At 46.6% G+C, this 12,050-nt stretch overlaps 1 protein-coding gene across 10 annotated transcripts in view; it reads right to left on the reverse strand.

Moving 5' to 3' along the window:
• PC (pyruvate carboxylase) overlaps window positions 1–12,050 on the reverse strand; it is a 265,178-nt gene that overhangs the window by 119,672 nt on the left and 133,456 nt on the right. The window lies entirely within an intron of this gene.

Consider the following 12,050-nt stretch of genomic DNA (forward strand, 5'->3'; position numbering starts at 1 on the left):
AAGTATTAAATCCTGTTGTCATGGCTGCTTGCTGCTGGGAACAGTGTGTGCTGTTAACACAGGATCAAACTTCGCTGATGGGCGGGCGGGTTTGTTCTGGGGTGAAATTGCCTTGCCGGCCACGACTGACCCACTGCCTGGAGATTCCCACCCTACCTGCCCCCCCACCCCCGCTCAAGAGCCTGACAGGTGAACAGATGAGCACCACCAGTCTTTGGTTTCCACAACTCACAACTAGTGGTGGTGTAGTGGTTAGTGTCAGATTAGGACCAGGGAGACCAGGGTTCTGATCCTCACTCGGTCATGAAGCCCACCGGGTGTCCTTGGAGGCCAGTCACTGCCTCTCAGCCTAAGCCACCTCACAGGGTTGCTGTGGAGATTAAGCGAGGTAGGGGAGAACCATGCAGGCCACCTTGAGCTCCTTGGAGAGAAAAGGTGGGATATAAATGTAATAAACACCAACAAGGATTCCCTTTTATACATAACCAGGAAACACCCACCCCATTGCCCGGTTGCACAGTCGTGGCCGTGAACACAGGTTAGCATGCTCATTTCACCAACTGGAAAGCTGTGATTCCTGCCCTGCAGTGGGTTGGACTAGATGACCCTCAGGGTCCCTTCCAACTCTACAATTCTATGAAAGAGGTGCGGGTGAAAAATCCATGCACTTAGCACAGTCAGGAAGAGTGAACTTGCTGTGCCATGCAGGTGGCTAAAAAAATGTTAACGAGGAACTAACCTGCATTAAGCCATCATGAATATGCACCCCCAGTCTGAAAAATTAACAGAGGATGGCGATTATTCATTGCTGTAGACGCAGCACAATTGCTTTCTTGTCAAACATCGTCAGCGGCTGCTCTCACCGAACAAAGCCACTGCTAACTTATGAGCTGCTATCTGTCTGCCCACAGGCAAGCTCAGGTCCCTGGTATTAGGATCCCAGCAGCTGACTTTGAAGGACAGATCAGCCTCTTTGCCTACTCCCTCCCCTCTCTCCAGAAACCCCTGAGCTGCAAAGCCCCCTCCTCAGCAAAACATGACCTTTTATGTAGCTAGGAAGGGTGAAGTCACACAGCCAGAGGCAAAGGGAGGTGGGTAACATTTCAGACTCATTTATTCTCACCACCCAAAGGTGCCAAATGCACAGCACACTGGCTAGCGGTTCAAACTGGAGAAAAACGCAGCAAGGAAATGGGGAGAGTTGGCGGAAGGAGACGGATGTCAAGAACATAAGAAGAGCTTGGTGGCTCAGGCTTATGGCCCACGCAGCCCATCATCCTGCTCTCACGGTGGCCAACCAGATGCTTCAATGGGAAACCTGAAAGCAGGATCTGAGCACAAAAGCACTTTCCCCTCCTGCAACCAGCATTCAGAAACATTACGTGGAGACAGAGCAGAACCTCACAGCCAGTATCCATTGAGAGCCTTAAGCTCCTTTGTTGATTTTGTCTGACCCTCTTTTAAAGCCACCCAAGTTAGTGTCCATCACTACACCTTGTGGTAGCAAATCCAGACAATGAGTGAGGGCCATTGCTTTCCCGTTTTCTCAGGGGTGTCTGGTTGGCCACAGATTCAAATGACAAGAAAGGAGATTCTGGCAAAACATTAGGAAGAAGATCCTGATGTTAATAGCTCTTCTAAAGTGGAACAAACTCCCTTGGAAGGTGGTGGGCTCGGTTTCCTTGGAGGTTTTCACATAGAGGTTGGATGGCCAACTGTTAGAGATTCTTTTGCTGTGATTCCTGCATTGCAGGAAGTTGGACTAGGTTGGACTCAGGGTACCTTTGAATTCTACAATTCTATTATCATAGGCCATCAGCTATAAAGACGACTTAAAACGAGTACACACACACATTTCCTGCAGACAAATACTTGCTTTTCTAAAGAAAGTAAACAACAACAAAACAACAACAACAGTAAAGTCGGCAAGTATCTTCCTCCACGGTTCCTTTCTCGGACCCTTGATCCTCCCATAGTTCTTGGGGGCTTGAAAGATGAGAAGTGAAATCGACTAGAACAAAATGGAATTGACTACAGGCCCCCTCAAGACAATTGGATTTCAAAAAGACAAGAGCAGAGAAACAGCCTTAAATTCCCATCCTTAATTGCAAAACTGCTATCAATTAGAAGGAGAGATCAGAGGGGGAGATTTATGCTTAGCTGAGCAAAGAAATTGACAGGGAGGAGAAAAGTTTTTTAAGAGAGAGAGAGAGAGAAGAGGAAGGGAGAACTGTGAATGTTCGTATTAATTAAGGCAAGGCCTAGGGTGAACAGTTCAGTGGCTGATCTAAGGCACAGTGAGCTAAGATGAAGCCATCCCCCCACCAACAGCTCACTTAAAAAAAGTTCTGCCACCACTTTTGAGGACAATAAAGGTTGTTTCAGACCAGTGTAAGCACAAGGCCTAGAAACAGAGAGACACAAAACATACACTCTTCAAATTCCTAATCAGCCACTAGTGAATGAGCTTCAGGAAAGAGTTATCATCCAGCCTTTTTGTGAATCAAACCCACCTCCTGTCCCTTCCAAGGTGACTTGTACAGAGCTGTCTGTGGAATGTTTACATGGTGTGCAAATGGAAATGAATTGGTGACATTTTCAAGCATCCTTCTAGCGGCCATCACCAGCCTGCTACCTGCCAGATCTTTGGGACTACATCTCCCATCAGCCCCAGTGTCACATGTTGAATGGGACTGATGAAAGTGGTGGTCCACAACAGGGTGTCTGGTGCGGGCAGACCGCAGGCTTGTGGGATCCAATTTGAAACGTTTTTGTTTTTTACTGGAACCCCAAGATTCACCACCTGGAGCCACATGGTTTGGTGAAGGGAAAGTGAGGATCCTCGTTGAATTAAGGAAGCCTCTGAATGTAGGCTTAGCAAAGGGGTTTGTTTTCAGGACTAGAACTGAGCTTGAAGTTTTGTCACACAAAAACCCACTCCTGGTTTCTGATAAGAAGAGCCTGGCTGGATCAGTCCAGCATCCTGTTCTCACAGTGGCCAACCACAGTGCCTGAGCACAAGAGCGCCCTTTCTCTCTCTCTCTCCTGTGATTTCCAGCAACTGGTATTCAGAAGCAGTCCTGCCTGCAGAGCAGAGCCATCGTGGCTAGTAGCCATCAACAGCTCTCTCATCCATGATTTGTCTAACTCTCTTTTAAAGTCACCAGGTTAGCAGCCATTATTGCTTCCTCTTGAAGTGAGTCCCCTAGTCTAACTATGCTCTTTGTGAGGAAGTACAACAGCTTTTGTTAGCGACCTGGAAGAAAATAAAAAGCACATTATGAATACTGGAAGCTTTCTAACACACCTTTTACTCTAATCCTAGACGAGATGTCCAATATATCCCTAACAAGTGCACAAGCTATCCCACCTTTTTCTCCAAGGAGCTCAAAGTGATGTAAATGATTCCCCCCCTCCTTAATTAACCCCACAACAACCCTGTGAGGTAGGTTAGGCTGTGAGGCAGTGACTGGCCCAGTGAGCTCCATGGCCCAAGTGGGGATTTGAACCCTGGTCTCTCCCAGGTCCTGGTCTGACACTCTTAAAACACTACACCACACTGGCTCTGGACTATGAAAATTAAATGAACTTGAGAACAGTTTGCATACTTTACACAAGGTTTAAGGATTCAGCTTTTCTCCTTCTCTCTTCCAATATGCCTCTCTGACCCTTCCATCTTTGACACATTGTGAAATTCGTCCCTTATCGCCCCCATTCGAAAGGAAAGGGGGAACTCTTCAGAACCATTTTTGTCGCTGTTGACAGACCTGTCACGGCTGCCTTTCCTCAGTTTGTCTGAGGAGAACATGGAAGAGGCAAAGGGGGAACCTTTCTTTACATAATTTGGTCAAGTGTTGCCATTTCAGGATGCGCAGGCGCCACAGCCTAATTGAGACAGGCAGGAGAGGCAACTGCAGCACCTCATCATGCAAAATAACAAACAAATAAACAAACAGCAGCCCAAAGCCAATCACCTTACATTTACTGCCTCTTTTTCAAAAGTATTTATTTATTTACCTATTATTTTGTTACTAGATTTCTATCTAAAGAGAGACCAGGGTGGCACCAGCTTTCAGAGGAGTTGCCGCCCTCCCAGAGCCCATGGGATCGCCAGTCCTTTGGGCCACATTCAGACCATACGTTTAAAGCCTGTGATACCACTTTAAACAGCTTCCCCCAAGGGATTCTGGGAGCTGTAGGTTGTTAGAGGTGCTGAGAGTTGTTAGGAGACTCGCTATTCCCCTCACAGGGCTGCTATTCCCAGAGTCCCCTGTGAAGAGGGCTTTTTAAACCGCTCCGGGAATTGTAGCTCCGTGAGGGGAAGGTGGAGAAACAACTCTAAGCACCTGTAACAAACTACAGCTCCCTGTCCACATTTTCCTCTGCCTCTGCCCACCAGTGGCATGTGGCCTCTGGAAGGTTGCCCACAAAGGCATGCAGCCCTCACCCCTGGTGCAAGTACAGAGCTAGATGAACCTAACTTAGAACTAGGCCAAAGGCACCAACTTGCCTCCCACACTGGAGGGCAGGACCATCACATGACACATCACGTGATGTCATGTGATTCATCTGCCCCAGTGGGATGTGTGGTGGGGAGAAGGAGGCTTTGTTCTCCTCACAGCATGTGCCGGGGGGCAGGATACACAGAGGGCAATATTCGCCCTCGCTCATCAGGTGGGGGCTGGGGTGTCCAGAAGGCACTTGATGGTGACAGGGTATGTCAGCCCCCTCAATATTGGGGGGGGGGCGGGTCCTCAATTCAGAATATTGAGCCCCTAGCACCCCCTATACCTGGCGCCGGCAGATAAGACAGTTCTTACGTTCCTGTGTAACCCACCAACTGTCCCCTCACCTCCCACCCAATTTGGCCTGCTCCCTCTTGGCTTCTTTATAAGCCACAGGGCTTGGCAGGGAGGACAGAGCCTTATCTCATTTGTGCAAAAAGCCCAGGAGGACTGGGTGGGTTTTCGTCTAGTCCAGCACAGCCCCACCAGGACCAGTGAGCCCATGCAGACGGCATATTTTTGGCTTTCTAATAACCACCCAACCGACCCTTTTCTGCAAAGCGGAAAGCTTTTCTCCAAACAGATGCCAAGTCGGGGACGGCTTCCTTTGCCCTCTTTGCATTTTGAGCGTCGGAAACAGATCAGGGAGGGAATAATCAGGGCTGCTGCTCCAGCGCCTTCCCAAGCAGAGAGAGGTAATTGAAAAACGCCTGCCTTTTGTCTGGAAAGCTCTTCACGGCGGCACCAGGCACATGGCGAGACATACGCTCGGTGGCTGCGGAGCCTCGGAGAAGGAAGCCAGCGGCGTTGGGAGCCACTGTTTGGAAGCCAAGTTACGGAGACACTTGGAAATCAAATGCTGGAGAGATCATAATGAACAGCAGGCAAGGAGGTCATGATAGTAGCTGAAAATCTGGTGTAGTTGCAATGTCTGGGAGACATTATTATTATTAATTAAATTTGTTAGTCACTTTATCTTGCCCAAGACAAATTAAAGGCAAAATAAACAAACAAAAACCCCACATAGATACATTAAAACCAAGTAGGAGGCAGGGTATATTTAAAACATCCCACCCATTTCTAGAAGGCCACAGATAGTTAAAGGCCTGGTTTATAGAGGAAGGATTTTGCAAGGCACCTAAAGATATATAATGATGGTGTCAGGGGCAGAGCCCAGTGGCCAGAGCATCTGCTAAGTGGGCAGAAGGTTTCAGGTTCAAGCCCTGGTGGCATTTCCATGAAGGGCTTGGAGACATCCTCTGTCTACAGCCCGGAGAGCCTCTGGCAGTCAGTGTTGACAATACTGAGCTAGATGGACATAAGAATCTAAGAAGAGCCCTGCAGGATCAGGCCCATGGCTCATCTAGTCCAGAATCCTGTTCTCACAGTGATTGACCAGATGCCTTTGGGAAACCAGCAAGCAGGATTTGAGGACAGAGCAGGGACTTTTGTGTGTGTGTTTGCACAGAAGATTCCCGTCAGCCTCCACCTCCACTCTGAAGTGGTGCAGACAGATACGAACCTGCCATCTCATTAAGAATGAGGCTCTATCACAAGATAGGCCATCCCTGCATTCTGTCGCACACAGCTATGCTTCCCTCTTCATTCACTTGTTGCAAGTTTTAGCAACAGATCACCAATCTGTCTCACATTCCACACTACTGTTTTCTCTTCTACCCTTCAGGTCATTCAGAAGTCGAACTAACTGGTTCTCTTGGCAAATCCCACCTTGCCAACTCCGTCATTCATTCTTTAACTCCCCGCCACCCATAACTCTGAATCTTCTTACTGTGCAGGAGTTGTGTGTACAATCTGCCAGGGCTCTATCACATCCCCAACATTTTGCATCAGCTGTTTTATAGGTTCCCCACTAATTTATATTGTGTTAAATATTAGCAAAATGTAACTTGGTACATTTTTCCTTCATTTGGCATGCCTATGGATTCCAAGGGTATCTTATGTCAGGCCCATTTCCATGCATCTTGAAGAATGCTAAACTTTAGTTCTTTCCCCAATTTGGTCCAATGCAGGCGAGTTGCCAAGGAGCTCGTGAGCTGTGGCCCGTCACTGAGCTAAATAGACTGGCGGTCTGACTCGGTATAAGGCAGCTTTCTTTATTCCTATGTCCAGCTCTTGGGTGCCTAGTGCAAAGCAAATATTGACTAGTTTAGGTACAGATGGTGCTCACTAAGAGCATAAGAACTTAAGAATAGTGTGCTGGATCAGGCCAACGGCCCATCCAATCTGGCATCCTGTTCCCACAGTGGCCAACCAGATGCTCATTGTGGGAAACTCACAAGCAGGACCCAAGCTCCCCTCCTGCAGCTTCCAGTAACTGGTATTCCAAAGAATTTCTGCCTCCGACTGTGGAGGCAGAGCAGAGTCATTTTGGCTAGTTGCCATTGATCGTCGTATTCTCGGTGAATTTATCTAATCCTCTTTCAAAGCTATCCAAGTTGGTGGGAGGGAGTTCCATAGTTTAACGATGCACTGCATGAAATATGACTTTCTTTTATCTGTCCAGGATTTTCCAACATGCAGCTCCATACGATGTTAGTCCCAGAGTTACGAGAGAGGGAGACAAACTTTTCTCTGTCAATTTTCTCCACGCCGTGCAGAACTCCGTTCACATGAACACTCGCCTTCTCTCTAAACTAAAAAGTCCCCTTCATCCCCTTGATCGTTTTGGCTGCCTCTTTTCCTGAATCTCTTCCAACTCTACAACATCCTTCTTGAGGTGAGGCGAGCAGAACTGTACACACTATTCCAAATGCGGTCACAGCTCAGAGGGGAAAGTGCTTTTCTTGCCAGGGCTAATTGCTAGCTAAATGGAGGATACCTGTGCTGGCAATTGGCAAATCGATTAGGTGCAAAATAAGGCATCAGAAAACATCCAGAGCTCTTGCTCCTTCCAGACAATGAGGGCCACTTTACTTCCTATTAATGAGGATGGCTAGTGCATGCCAAAGTTTGCTTCGTCCGCCTGCTGCATGAGCCTGTGCTCTGCCAACGGAGCCGAGGAGTTAAGGGGGATGCCCTGAGAGTGGTCGCCTGGGTAACACCCTTGCCATGGAGCTTTGCTAGTTAAATTTGATTGGCAAGAACAGTTCACACCATTAAGGAAAGGAGACATGAAATTCTGAGGACCAGCAGCCATGCCAGGCAATTGAAATTAAAAGACTGACAGCCAAGTAGAACGGGGATTGGGGGGGGAACCCACTCCTATGAACCGCAGGAGTCCCCGAGGCTTTGAAACCAAGAAAGTTAAACAGTTGGGATGGAAATGGAGGCAGATGATCTGCAAATGTGCACACACACACATGCACACTTCACATTAGAACATCCCACTGAGGATCAATTAACTCCTCAAACCACCGCAAATAAGGCTGACATCCTGCAGACAGCAGATGAGATAATAAATAAATTATATTCACTGTTATGCACGGTGTCTGGGCTGCATTCCTCCAAACAGCAAGGAAAATCTGAGTGTTTGTGGGGGTTGGGAAGGGAGAAATCACGAAAAAGAAAGAAAAAAAGAAATCTGTAAAAAAGAAAAAAATATCCCTGCACATAGAGAACTATGTTGAGAGATGCCATAGGTCAGGGGTAGAGCTACTTTACATAGGAATGCAAGAAGAGGCTGCTGGATCAGGCCAATGGCCCATTTACGCCACAATCCTGCTCTTAAAGTGGCCACCCAGATGTCTCAATAGAAAACTCACAAGCAGGATTTGAGCGTGCAGTTTCAAGCTGTGAAGGTAGAACAGAGCCATCATGGATAGTAGCCATCGAGAGCCCTCTTCTCCAGAAATTTGTCCAATCCTCTTTTTAAGCCATCCAAGTTGGTGGCCATCTCTGCCTCTTGTGGGGGTTCTATAGTTCAGCTATGCTCTGTGTGAACAAGTCCTTTCTTTTATCTGTCCTGCATGTCTGCAAGTTCTAGCGTTACGATAAAAGAGGCAGGAAAAACTTTTCTCTATCCATGCCAGGCATAATTTTGTAAACTTTTATCATGTCACATCTTACTCGTCTTTTCTCTGAACCAAAAAATCCCAAAGGCCGTAACCTTTCTTCATAGTGAGTCATTCCTCGAGTTGACGAGGCTCATTGCATAGTAACAAGAAACAAGAGCCTTCATTATCATTTGTCCGGTCCTGTGGAACTCTCCGCCAATAGAGATTCAGCAGGTGCGTTCAGTTTAAACTTTTAAACGCCTGCTGAAAACTCTTCCATTCCACCAGGCCTATGTAGGCGATTAAGAATACATCCTTCCAAAATTGTTAACTGATGCCTGTTTTTAACCTTTCAATAGTTTTTATTGTAGTACAAAACATCTGGGGGCCACCACACTGATGAAGCCTGTTCTATATAGGGCAGCCTCCGGAACCCATGCTCTGCTCCTTCCCCTCCACTCTTTAAAGACCAAATCATTATGATTCTGCTCCATAGGCAGCTTTCTCAGAATCACTGCTTCATTCCAAGGTGCCTTGCCTTCTTTCTCTACCATGCCTCCATTTTAAAATGTTTGAATGGCTTCACTCTGTGCATCTGAAGTGTCATGCGAGTGTTGTATAAAGTGCATTTATGATATATTAAAAGTGCTCTCAGCCAATTCTGGAAAGTTCTGGAGGGGCTGTCATTTATTTTCAATATCAAGGACACAGGATATTAATTCTGAAAGCAAAACAAAACACACCTTGGTACAGTCTGGGATCTTTTTTCTTTTTCTTTTTGGTAAGCAATGAATTTAATGAAGTTTGGATCTAATTCCACTCTTCTGCGCCTGCCTTTGCTAATAAGTTGGGCAAGATTTCAGCAGAAAGAACAGCTGGGACAATTTCTGTCATTTGGCATCCCCAAGGCCTTGGGGTTTTGACTGCTAAATTTGGACACTCGGTTCTCATTTCTGTAATAGCTTTTTGCAATGTTCCCAGGGAGAGGTATATCAAAGCCCATTAATGCAAATATGTGCTTCCACTTTCTTAGAATGCTTCCAGACAACCTCTTTTGTTACAACGAGAAATGGCAAGTAGTTTTGCTCACAAGACCATCTCCGGGTGTGGAACCTGGAAATGGGTGTGGCTAGAGTGAACGTATGAACAGCTCAGCTGGATCAGAATAAAGTTTAGTCTAGCATCCTGCTTCTCACAGCAGCCAATGAGATTTACCCAGGCCTTGAATGCCAATAAAGCCATCATAACAAGCAGCTACTATCATCCACACCTTAAAGGTAGAGGAAGAGGGGATCCCTAGCATGGAATTTGCCTTTTTCACAGCTACCAAAAACCATTTTCCTTGGTTTGCCAATATCCTTTATCAACTGGACACAGTGTTCCAGGTGAGGTGGAATAGGGTGATACTATTACTTCCTGCAATCTGGACACAAAATTTGTGTTGATGCAACCCTAGAATAAAACTAGCCTTTTTGCATGACACTGCTGACTCCGGCTTAGACAGTGGCCTATTAAAACCACTATAGCTATTTCACATGTACCAGCTGTTAAGCCAGGAGTCTCTCATATGTGCATCTGATTCTCGTTACCCACTGGGACATTTGCCAGTCTCCAATCTCACAACACTTCACCCCTTCTCCAATGATTGAATCCGCTTCATCAGATGCATGAAGTGCAATCCTGAGTTGATTGTATAATGGCATAATCTTTAATACAGTATAACGTCTGTTAGTCTTTAAGGTGCTGTAGGCTCTTTGTTGTTTTTACCGCCAACAAACTAAAATGGCTACTTCTCTGGAATTTTTTTTCCATGATAGCATCTAGTGCAGGGCTGGGCAGGCTTATCAGATATACCGTATTTTTCGCTCTATAAGACGCACCAGACCACAAGACGCACCTAGTTTTTGGAGGAGGAAAACAAGAAAAAAAAATATTCTGAGTCTCAGAAGCCAGAACAGCAAGAGGGATCGCTGCGCAGTGAAAACAGCAATCCCTCTTGCTGTTCTGGCTTCTGGGATAGCTGCGCAGCCTGCATTCGCTCCATAAGACGCACACACATTTCCCCTTACTTTTTAGGAGGGAAAAAGTGAGTCTTATAGAGCAAAAAATACGGTACTTTGCTTTTAACTGGAACTCCAATATATACCAAACAGAGCCAGGAGTGAAAAAAGTGCGGATAGAATTAAAGAAGAGCCCATTCCGAGACCGGGAAATTGTTTTTCAGCAGCAAAACTGAAACTGAGTTCACCATCCCCTCACACAAACGTCCACTCTGGATTAGCTATCAAGTTTAGGTTGGATGAAAAGTCATTTTGGTGTCACGTTTTTAAATAACCAGGAAGCAGGAAAACAAAAACCCTTCTGCAAATCACCTGGAGATCTATCAATAGATACCAGTTTATCTCTTTACCCACTTATGGTCAAGTAAAAGGTAAAGGGACCCCTGACCATTAGGTCCAGTTGTGGACGACTCTGGAGTAGCGGTGCTCATCTCACTTTACTGGCCGAGGGAGCCGGCATACAGCTTCCGGGTCATGTGGCCAGCATGACTAAGCCGCTTCTGGCGAACCAGAGCAGCGCACGGAAACGCTGTTTACCTTCCCGCCAGAGGGGTACCTATTTATCTACTTGCACTTTGACGTGCTTTCAAACTGCTAGGTTGGCAGATGTAGGGACCGAGCAACGGGAGCCCACCCCGTTGCGGGGATTCGAACCGCCGACCTTCTGATCGGCAAGGCTCTGTGGTTTAGACCACAGCGCCACCCACGTCCCACTATGGTCAAGTAGACAAACACAAAACAAAACAAAACAAACAAACAAAAACAGATGGAGCCAGTGATTCATTGTGTCATGAGTTCAACGCACACATGCAAATGGTAGCCAATGAAATGTAGTGGGAGGTGGGGAAATCTGCAATGTTTTGACATCATCATTTACTTGGTCTTACAGGGAGACCATAAGAGAAAAAGTGGGATGCCCACATTCAGTGATAGGCCCAGTCTCCAGAAAATCCTGTTTCAGTCCAACTTCACGTATGCAGGAAAGAGAGGAGCTTGACTGCTATAATCTATTGAGGTACTAAATGCTATTTCCCTCCAATACTGCTGTTCATGACACACACAGATACACAACAACCGTGGAATGATGCACTTCAATGGCAGGCAAACAAGTGAAAGCAAGAAAGTGGAAAGGAAAATGGCAGAACAGCCTGCTGATCTGGGAGAAGTCTCTGGGGAGCTGGAGTTTGTCCACAGTCAGCTTTCCAGGTCATGTGGCCAGCATGACTAAACCGCTTCTGGCACAATGGAACACCGTGATGGAAACCAGAGCACACAGAAAATGCCGTTTACCTTCCCGTCGCAGCAGTACCTATTTATCTACTTGAGATGGTATGCCTTCAAACTGCAAGGTTGGCAGAAGCTGGGGAAAGAGCAACAGGAGCTCACCCCATTGTGCGAATTCGAACCACCAACCTTCTGATCAGCAAGCCCAAGAGGCTCAGTGGTTTAGATCACAGCATCACCCACGTCTCTTGTTAGGTATAACACACATACACACAATATGATCATATAATATCTAGACCAGGATTCAC

Source organism: Podarcis pityusensis (genome assembly GCF_964106645.2).
Source record: "Podarcis pityusensis genome assembly, chromosome: 16".
Classification (NCBI taxonomy): Eukaryota; Metazoa; Chordata; class Lepidosauria; order Squamata; family Lacertidae; genus Podarcis; species Podarcis pityusensis.